The sequence below is a fragment of the Oratosquilla oratoria genome, chromosome 28 (genome assembly GCF_046742065.1).
Source record: "Oratosquilla oratoria isolate Oo_2021 chromosome 28, ASM4674206v1, whole genome shotgun sequence".
In the NCBI taxonomy this organism is placed as follows: domain Eukaryota; kingdom Metazoa; phylum Arthropoda; class Malacostraca; order Stomatopoda; family Squillidae; genus Oratosquilla; species Oratosquilla oratoria.
The window spans coordinates 8,481,218-8,491,217 of record NC_134804.1 but is presented as its reverse complement, the minus strand read 5'-3'; positions in this window follow the sequence as shown (position 1 = coordinate 8,491,217).

Sequence of the window (10,000 nt, the reverse complement as noted above, 5' to 3'; positions counted from 1 at the left end):
GTTGATTATAGACCAATAATAACAAGTCAAGTTAATGATATACTGGTTCATGTTGCATAGAATAGTTGTTGAGCCTTAGGGGGTCTTTGGTTGTTGACGCTTCCAGAGAACATACGGTATAAATTTAGATGGGCGTGTAATTAGCGCATACTTTGATGCGAGCTTCATGTTCCTTTAAAGACATGGGAAATCAGGAGATGTCGGACTAGATGGAGGAAGGCACGGGTATGAGAAGTAGAGGGGAGAGAGAAGGAAAGAGAATGGGATGAGTTGTTCATTTCTCGTAATTGCAATAGTAACGGTTCTCTAATATTGAACGTCATCGTTATGGTGATAGTAGTAGCAACGCTTGATAGTAATAGTAATAGAGAGTAACAAATACAGCCGCAGTTGGAGACTTGTTACCCCGTTATAGTTTTGAATATACAACTATTACCTTGTTCATACGTGTGTAATATATGCTTATTTGCGATGAAATAACTTATGCCTCAAAATAGATACTAGGAAATTAAATGTATCAAATAATTGGCTGCAAATTTGATATAGAAAAAAAAAAACGGTTTGGTGAGACATATGACCACACCTTTATATAAGAAATATATATGAATATACGAGGGTCGACAGGAATTGTATATGTAGTGATTTTATATTGTACTTGCTGGCGTTTATTGCTTCTTCGGTAGATAAGTAAAATTAATGCAAACTAGTAAAGAAAAAAGAGTTACACCATTACTAGGTTCAAATATTAATCACAAAAATAAACGAGGAAAGACGAAAAAAAAAAAAAATACGGCAGTAATTGAACTGGTGGCTGCGAATGTTGATTGCATTAATCAGTACAGATAACAACAGTACTCCGTGGGAGCCTGATAACTGTAATAGCAACTGAACTGATGGCCGAGAGTGACAGTTATGTTGAGTAGTACTGATAATGATAGTACTTGTTGCTTAAACAATAGCTTTATTCATAAATATATATACTTTTTTATCGTGACAGGTATGAGCAAAGGGAGTTTGCTCTGTATACATAGTAGCGGTGTTAACGGTAGACATGCTTTGCACGTACTTGTTAATTAAGTAAGGGCTAGTTTAGAGTTATAATAATTCTCGTCCAGGACGTGGTGGCATCGCTGGAACGGTGGCGGGGGTGCTGGGGTGGTGGTGACAGTGATGGAGAGCGTGATAAAGGCGTTTGTATTGCAGGTGATGGCCATGCAGAGCTGCAATTGATTGGATAACCAAAGTCCGGTGATATGGAAACGTTACGTCACAGAGTGGTGCAACGGCCCGGGGAACGTTTGTGTACAGTGTGGTGCATTAAGGTCCGAAACCAGGTGGACCTTGAGAATCCACAGCGAAATAGCGTCCAAGCAAAGTACTTCATGTAGTGTATAGGATAATACGAACTTGTTCTTCTTGGATATGCTCTATGCAAGATTTCAAATCGCTAAACTCCATTCTTCATATAAAGAAAATATTCCTAAGCTAGATCAATTTTATGCTGTGACCACTGGTGTACGTACAAGTGAAATGTATTGTTCTCAAACAAAAATTAATCATCACAAAGGTACTGATTCATGTCTTCATCTACTAGTAATCAGATCTTCATGAATTCATCAATAGGAAAATATATTGCTGCTTCACTCATCCAAAGTGGAAAAAAACGCTGACATTAACGTCTAACAAGATGCAGTGCTATCTCCCCCCGACCTACACTTTCGCTCTCTCAAACTCTCTCTCTCTCTCTCGAGATCCCTTGAATCCTCTCTCAACTCTCTCAGATTCTCTTTAATAATCTCTCTTCTTTTTTCCATGCGGCAACAAAAGCACCATAAAAGGTACGTTTTACTGCATCAAAGTTCGTCGATAATGCAAAAATGTGTTTGATGGCAAACGATCCACAAGATTTATTAGCCATTTAGCAGGACCCTTACAAGATAAATCAGTAGCTTGGAAAGTGAATGATCAAGAATATTTCTGATAAACGAAAACAATAAAATAAGGATAAATACATCAGCATTTTATATTGCATGTTAACGGATAACCAAGTAAAATAAATGGTGGAACAGATGAACAAGTCTCTTTGGTATGGAATATCATATTTTCTATTTATGTAGTCATTTTTGTCTGGAAAGAATCGACTGCACTAGACTGGAGAAACCTTCGGGAGACGTGTAACTGTATTGAAGAGGTTAAAAATCTAGTAAGAGCCACATCAAGGTGATATTTAGTCTTTTTACTGTCCGTTTAAAATCGTGGAGGAATATTTAGTGTTTAGATAGCTTGTTATCTATTATATCCCATTAAATGATTACAAGCAGGTATACAAACGGGCATACACACACACACACACACACACACACACACACACACACACACACACACACACACACTCACACAAACACACACACACACACACACACACACACACACACACACACACACACACACACACACACACACACACACACACACACACTCACACACACACACACACTCACACAAACACACACAAACACACACACACACACACACACACACACACACACACACACACACACACACACACACACACACACACACACACACACACACACACACACACACACACACACACACACACACACACACACACACACACACACACACACACGAGCTCTGAGCTCTCGTTCGGGAGGTTAATGGCTGTCGATCGCGAGTCCAACGCGTGATCCGAGACCATGGTGAATCACACATACAGTACACACGCACACACAGACAGGCACACACATGCACGCCCGCACGCACGCCCGCTAGCACGCATATACGCACTCACAAACGCAGTCACACATAAAGACAAAAATCTACCAAGTCCTTTGTGTCAGCCATCCTAGCCGGTAACACGGAAATATTTGGATACCAGTCCTTAGCTGCATCAGTCAAAGCCTTCTGGTGGGTATTTTATGTAAAGGCTTGGTTGTCAGGTACTCAAGGGACTAGAGGGAAGGAAAGACGGAAGTCTGTTCTACAACTTAGGTACTCTGAGTTTCGTGCTGAATCACTACAATGAAAATACATATGTTAGGAGCTAATGCAGTAGGAGATTCAAGAATGATTTCTCTTGAATCCAATGGATATCATTTTGTTCTTTTTATGGTTTGCATATTATATGGAATGTACAATTTTATCCTGTGTTTGACTGACAAACATTCGAGATAAGTTAAAGGTTAATGTTGGATGCAAAAGGAATATATATTTCTCTAAGGCTATTTTCTATGAAAATAAAATTTTATGTTCTGCATACTCAATTGCAAACACTTAGAAGTTTCAATTTTATTTTATCTAGTGTTTCAAAGAATGTCCACATAACACACTACTAGTCGATGTATATAGAGTCCAACACTTATATTTGATTTTACACCATTCTGTCAGGATAAGGAAGAATCTGAGGTGACTAATCTTAAACAAATGCAATAAATACAGGAGTAATAGTGATTTATTTACAGAAGCTATACTTACACAGATATCAAGAATTATTAGGTTTTCATTGATACCTCAATAATATAAATATGGAAATAGTATTCACAGATGAGTGAGAGTTTGTTAATTAATAAAATGTATGTAATGCATGATCTACCAGAGTACTACATAAAACATATTATAGTAAAGTTTGTCTAGACAATCACAAGAAAATACCTTGACTCATGGCTTTTCTGTATTCTAAGCATTCAGTAGATCAACATATTCAACAAACTCATTATGAGAAAGGACACCTTTTAAAGAAGACGTGTCATTGCCACAACATCTAGAGTTTTAATTAAACAGCCAGACTCACAAGATATATCACAAACTTTGTTAGAGACTGTACATATCTGTGCACATAACATCACCAAAACTGCTACAGCAAGTCGCTTTCGTTTCAGCCGTCTCTAAGCTAAAATGACGTAATCTAGCTTTGATCTTAGTTGCATTGTAAATGACCCCTGTTTACATGCCCGAGCAGACCATGGGACTGTGGCCCACAATGGCAAGTTTAAATTATTCATTATGTATATGCACACAAACACACACACACACACACACACACACACACACACACACACACACACACACACACACACACACACACACACACACACACACACACACACACACACACACACACACACACACCACTGACCATCTACAGAATCATGAAGGGCAAAGAATTACTCGACAGAGAGGACTTGTTAAACTGGGGTAAGAGGAATACACGAGGACATGGAAAGAAAATAAAAAATCATAGTTATAGAAGAGATCTGAAGAAATACAGTTTTCCATATAGAGTGGTGAACACTTGGAACAAAGTGGACGAAAAAATAATGCGCGCAAAAACCATTCATGAGTTTAAGAGCAAACTAGACACTGTGAGATACAAAGGCGGGACACTACGAGCGTAGCTCCCCTTCCCGCAAAATACAGCTAGGTAAATACAACTAGGTAAATACACACACGCGCGAGTCCCCGACTGTCACTACGGCGGTCCGGGCTCGAATCCTGCCCAGGGTTGAAATAATTTCAGTATCGCTTCGAGTCGTTACTCCAACTTTCGTGGGCGAGGAGTTGGGTGTGTTTGAGTGTGTAAGGTCATAACATTACCTATAGATCGGTCATACGAGCTCTGAGCTCTCTTCCGGGAGGGAAATAGCTGTCGGTCAAGAGTCCAATACATGATCCAAAGACCAAAATGAACACACACACACGTACACACACACACACACACACACACACACACACACACACACACACACACACAAACAAAGAAACGCACATACACATGTATGAATGTATGTATGTGTATGTGTGTGTGTGTATGTGTGTGTGTGTGTGTGTGTGTGCGTGTGTGTGTGTGTGTGTGTGCGTGTTTATATATGTGTGTATGTATGTGTATATGCATGCGTGTGTGTATGTGTTCATGTACGTGCACACACACACACACACACACACACATATATATATATATATATATATATATATATATGCATGAGAAATCACATAAACTCGTGATTCTAAATATGCGGAAAAACCACCAAGGAAAAAGAAAAACTGATGACCAAGCGCTTTCGTCTATTCAGACATCCTCAGGGTACATAGAAAAGAAAAAGTACACAAGAATATATACAAAGAGTATGAGGTCAGGGAGGGAACCAGGAGAGGTTGCGAGGATCTAATGTCAACCTGACCCGTTCGCGGCAGCGGACGTTTGGGCTACTACTTTTTTCACAATAAAATTGTCTGATTTATACATACCATGATTTAAATTTAAGTTATTGACAAATGAATTTCGTCAAACTACCTCATATTCTTAAGACTTTCAACATTCAAGTGGCATTTAAGAACTCCAATACAGTTAAAAGTCTTTTAATTAAAAACTCTCCATATAAGGAAGAAGGATGTATATATTCAATTCCATGTAAAAATTGCGACAAATGCATATTGGTCAGACTGGAAAAGAATTAAAAGTAAGGTTAAAACAACATCAGTATAGCGTCAAGAGTGGGCAAATTTCTAATGCCTTATCTATTCACCTAAGGGATTTTAATCATTGTATAAATTGGGAGGGTGCTAAAGAAATTGTTAAAGATAAGTCATATTTGACGAGAAATATAATAGAATCCAGTCTGATCAAAGATACATTTGTCAATAACTTAAATTTAAGTCATGGTATGTATAAATTAGACAATTTTATTGTGAAAAAAGTAGTAGCCCAAACGTCCAGTCCGCGAACGGGTCAGGTTGACATTAGATCCTCGCAACCTCTCCTGGTTCCCTCCCTGACCTCATACTCTTTGTATATATTCTTGTGTACTTTTTCTTTTCTATTTACCCTGAGGATGTCTGAATAGACGAAAGCGCTTGGTCATCAGTTTTTCTTTTTCCTTGGTGGTTTTTCCGCATATATATATATATATATATATATACATATATATATATATATATATATATGTATATATATGTATACATTTATATATACATACATATACATATAGATATATTTATACATATATATATATGTATATATATACATACATACATATATATATGTATACATATATATATATATATATATATATATGAATGTGTGTGTATACTGTATATATATATATATACATATATATACATATATATATATATATATATATATATATATACATATATATATACATATATATATATATATATATATATATATATATACTAATTACATACATGAGGGGGTGATTGAGAAATTCGTGGCTTCAGGTACAAAATCTTATTTCATGATAAATTGATACGATTATTTTTCAACGCAATCCCCCTTGGAAGTTTACACACATATTCCAACAGTCGTGGAGTTTACGGATCCCCTCCTCGTAGGAGCTTGAATCTTGGTCCTCCAAATACACCTCTAATGCATCAACGTCTTTTTTTCGTAGCGTAATATTGACTGCTGAGCTCTTTATTCATATTGGGAAGTAGATAGTAGTCTGAGGGAGCCAAATCAGGTGAATAGGGCGGATGTTTTCTTGAGTGGTGACAGTTGTAGGCCTTCCTTGAGGTGTCATCTTCCAGGCTATCCCTGCCCTGTTTGCAATCAGCCACCCTTTTTTGAATCATACTGTATAAAGTAGCATTGTCTCCTAGAGAAGACACCATGTCCTCGTGAATTTCCTTTGGAGTTAAGACCTTGATGTGGTATTAAATGACTGCCCTATGACCAATTTTGTCTTTTTTCTCTACAATACCTTACTGTCCCAAATTAATTATCTGTAATGAATAAATGAATAAATAAATAAATCAATAAAAATATTACCATAATACCTTGAAAATTCTTGTACCGGTTTATGAAAGATTAGATTCTGTGTGAAAAATCTACAAGTGTGTATTCTGTGTCCCACTACCATGGCCCACGAATTTTTCAGTCACCCTTCGTGTACATATATATATTGAAGTATGTAAGACAAATGAGTGGAAGGGTGGTGAGTTAAACACAAAGAACAGTTGGAGTTTTATTCACTGACGTTTCGTCCTTACCAGGACATTCTCAAAGTACATACAGTTTCAGAAAATTAACAGCTTATATAATCCATCCTTGCCGTGTTCCCCTCCCTCTATACTCTCATCCGTCCTCTACCCGACTCCGACTATGTCACTTCTCCCTCTGTTCTCAATTGTCCTTTTTACCTCCTTGACAATCAGAGTACTTACCGCTCCTGCTAATTTTATAAACCCTTCCCTATGGTTGATGCAGGGGTGGGAAGTGATGTAGGCTGCCTCCACTATTTTTCTTTTCTTTTTCTCTAGACCTTTGTGGAGCACCTCTATCTTTTTCCAATCTGGAAGATGACCACATTGGTCTAAATGAACTACTAGCGAGTTGGAGGTTCTGTGAGCTCTGACGTCATTTTTGTGCTCATATGTCCGTAGCTCCACTGATCTTCCCGTCTCTCCATAATATCCTAACGGACAACCACCACATGGTATATTGTAAATCGCGCCCTTCTCTATATCCTTTTCAAACAAGGTCTAGTCACATGCTTTCATGCTCTAGCCACGATCAATCAATGTTCCATACCCAGACGGTTCAGATTAGCCTTAGAGAAACTAGGAAGAGACGACGATATAGTAATCACTAGTGCGGATAAAGGTGGAGGAGTTGTCGTCATGAACAGGGTAGATTATGACACAAAAATGTTAGACTTGCTCAGCGACACCAATACATATGAAGAGAAACATATTGGGCACGCAGCTTTAGAAGGGGAGAAATTTAAGAAAGAAGCAAGGAAGATACTCACAAGAACCAGCCGGGGGAAAAAGCTACTGGGTCTGTTAGAGAAATTAGTGTCTCTATGTGTGAAGTTTGGTCCTTTCATGTTCAACGGGAAAGAATACAGACAACACCGAGGACTTGCAATGGGTAGTCCTCTCAGTGCGGTTCTAGCTTCATTGTATATGGAAGTTTTAGAGACAGATTATTTCATAAGGATAATGGGTAGAGACACGCTTTGGCTGAGGTATGTGGACGACGTCCTTGTCATCGCTCCGAAAGAGGTACAATTAGATGACAAGTTGAGTAGATTGAATCAGGTCGAACCAAACATCCAGTTTACTATCGAACACGAGACGGGTAACAGACTAGCTTTCTTGGATACGGTGATTTGGAGGAGAGGTAATAAGATATCATTCTCTGTCTACAGGAAAAGCACCAATAAAGACGATGTGATTCATTTCTACTCAGCGCATAGCAACAAAATTAAAAACGGAGTGGTATTAGGATTTTTCTTAAGGGCGTACCGTATTTGTAGCGAAGAATTTTTAGAGGATGAAATCAAATATATTTTCAAAGTATTCACTAAACTCAGATACCCGGAAGGACTACTGCACAGATTGAGGAAGAAAGCAACGGTAATAATGAAAAGGAAGAAGGACGACTGGTCCGGAGAAGGCAGGGCGGAGTTTTTGTCCGTCCCCAACTCGAAGTACGCGGAGGAGTTGGGACATATTCTCACAAAAGCGGGTGTGAGCGTTGCTTTCTCCACGGGTAAAAAATTAGGAGAAGTTGTCAAGAATATAAATAAATCAGAAAAGGATATAGAGAAGGGCGCGATTTACAATATACCATGTGGTGGTTGTCCGTTAGGATATTATGGAGAGACGGGAAGATCAGTGGAGCTACGGACATATGAGCACAAAAATGACGTCAGAGCTCACAGAACCTCCAACTCGCTAGTAGTTCATTTAGACCAATGTGGTCATCTTCCAGATTGGAAAAAGATAGAGGTGCTCCACAAAGGTCTAGAGAAAAAGAAAAGAAAAATAGTGGAGGCAGCCTACATCACTTCCCACCCCTGCATCAACCATAGGGAAGGGTTTATAAAATTAGCAGGAGCGGTAAGTACTCTGATTGTCAAGGAGGTAAAAAGGACAATTGAGAACAGAGGGAGAAGTGACATAGTCGGAGTCGGGTAGAGGACGGATGAGAGTATAGAGGGAGGGGAACACGGCAAGGATGGATTATATAAGCTGTTAATTTTCTGAAACTGTATGTACTTTGAGAATGTCCTGGTAAGGACGAAACGTCAGTGAATAAAACTCCAACTGTTCTTTGTGTTTAACTCACCACCCTTCCACTCATATATATATATATATATATATATATATATATATACATATATATACATATACATATATATATACATATATATATATACATATATATATATATGTATACATATATGTATATGTATACATATATATATATATATATATATATATATACATATATATATGTGTGTGTGTGTGTGTGTGTGTGTGTGTGTGTGTGTGTGTGTGTGTGTGTGTGTGTGTGTGTGTGTGTGAGTGTGTGTGTGTGTGTGTGTGTGTGTGTGTGTGTGTGTGTGTGTGTGTGTGTGTGTGTGTGTGTGTGTGTGTGTGTGTGTTATTGCATGTATACATGTTTAGCATATATCACTCGAGTCCACCAGAGTGATAAAAGCGATAAATTGCTTGGATAATGACCTTATTGTTGTACATAAACACACTCGGTGGAAGAATATAAGATGGTTTATGTCCAATTAGTCTTTATCTATTCAATCAGAATTGTCAAGTGGAGCTGGTGTCTTACAAACTGACTTTGGAGACAGGCGGATTGCCAGGTTGTCTGCCTCAGTGATATTGCGTTAGCACCAAGTTTCCCATTGCTCTTTGCAAAACGATGCAATAACAGGATGTCTTCTTTGTGCGTGAGAGTATGTGAACTTGTTCATATACATGTGCAGACGTATATTTAGATATCCGAGTATGTTATCATAGTCCAAGAACATTACCATTAAAATTATGCATTTTAAAGAGTTGTATGAAGACATGTGTTGGTGAACTGGTTGTACAAACAAATGTGTTTGTGTGTGCTTATGCGTGTGCGTGCGTGTGTGTGTGTGTGTGTGTGTGTGTGTGTGTGTGTGTGTGTGTGTGTGTGTGTGTGTGTGTGTGTGTGTGTGTGTAT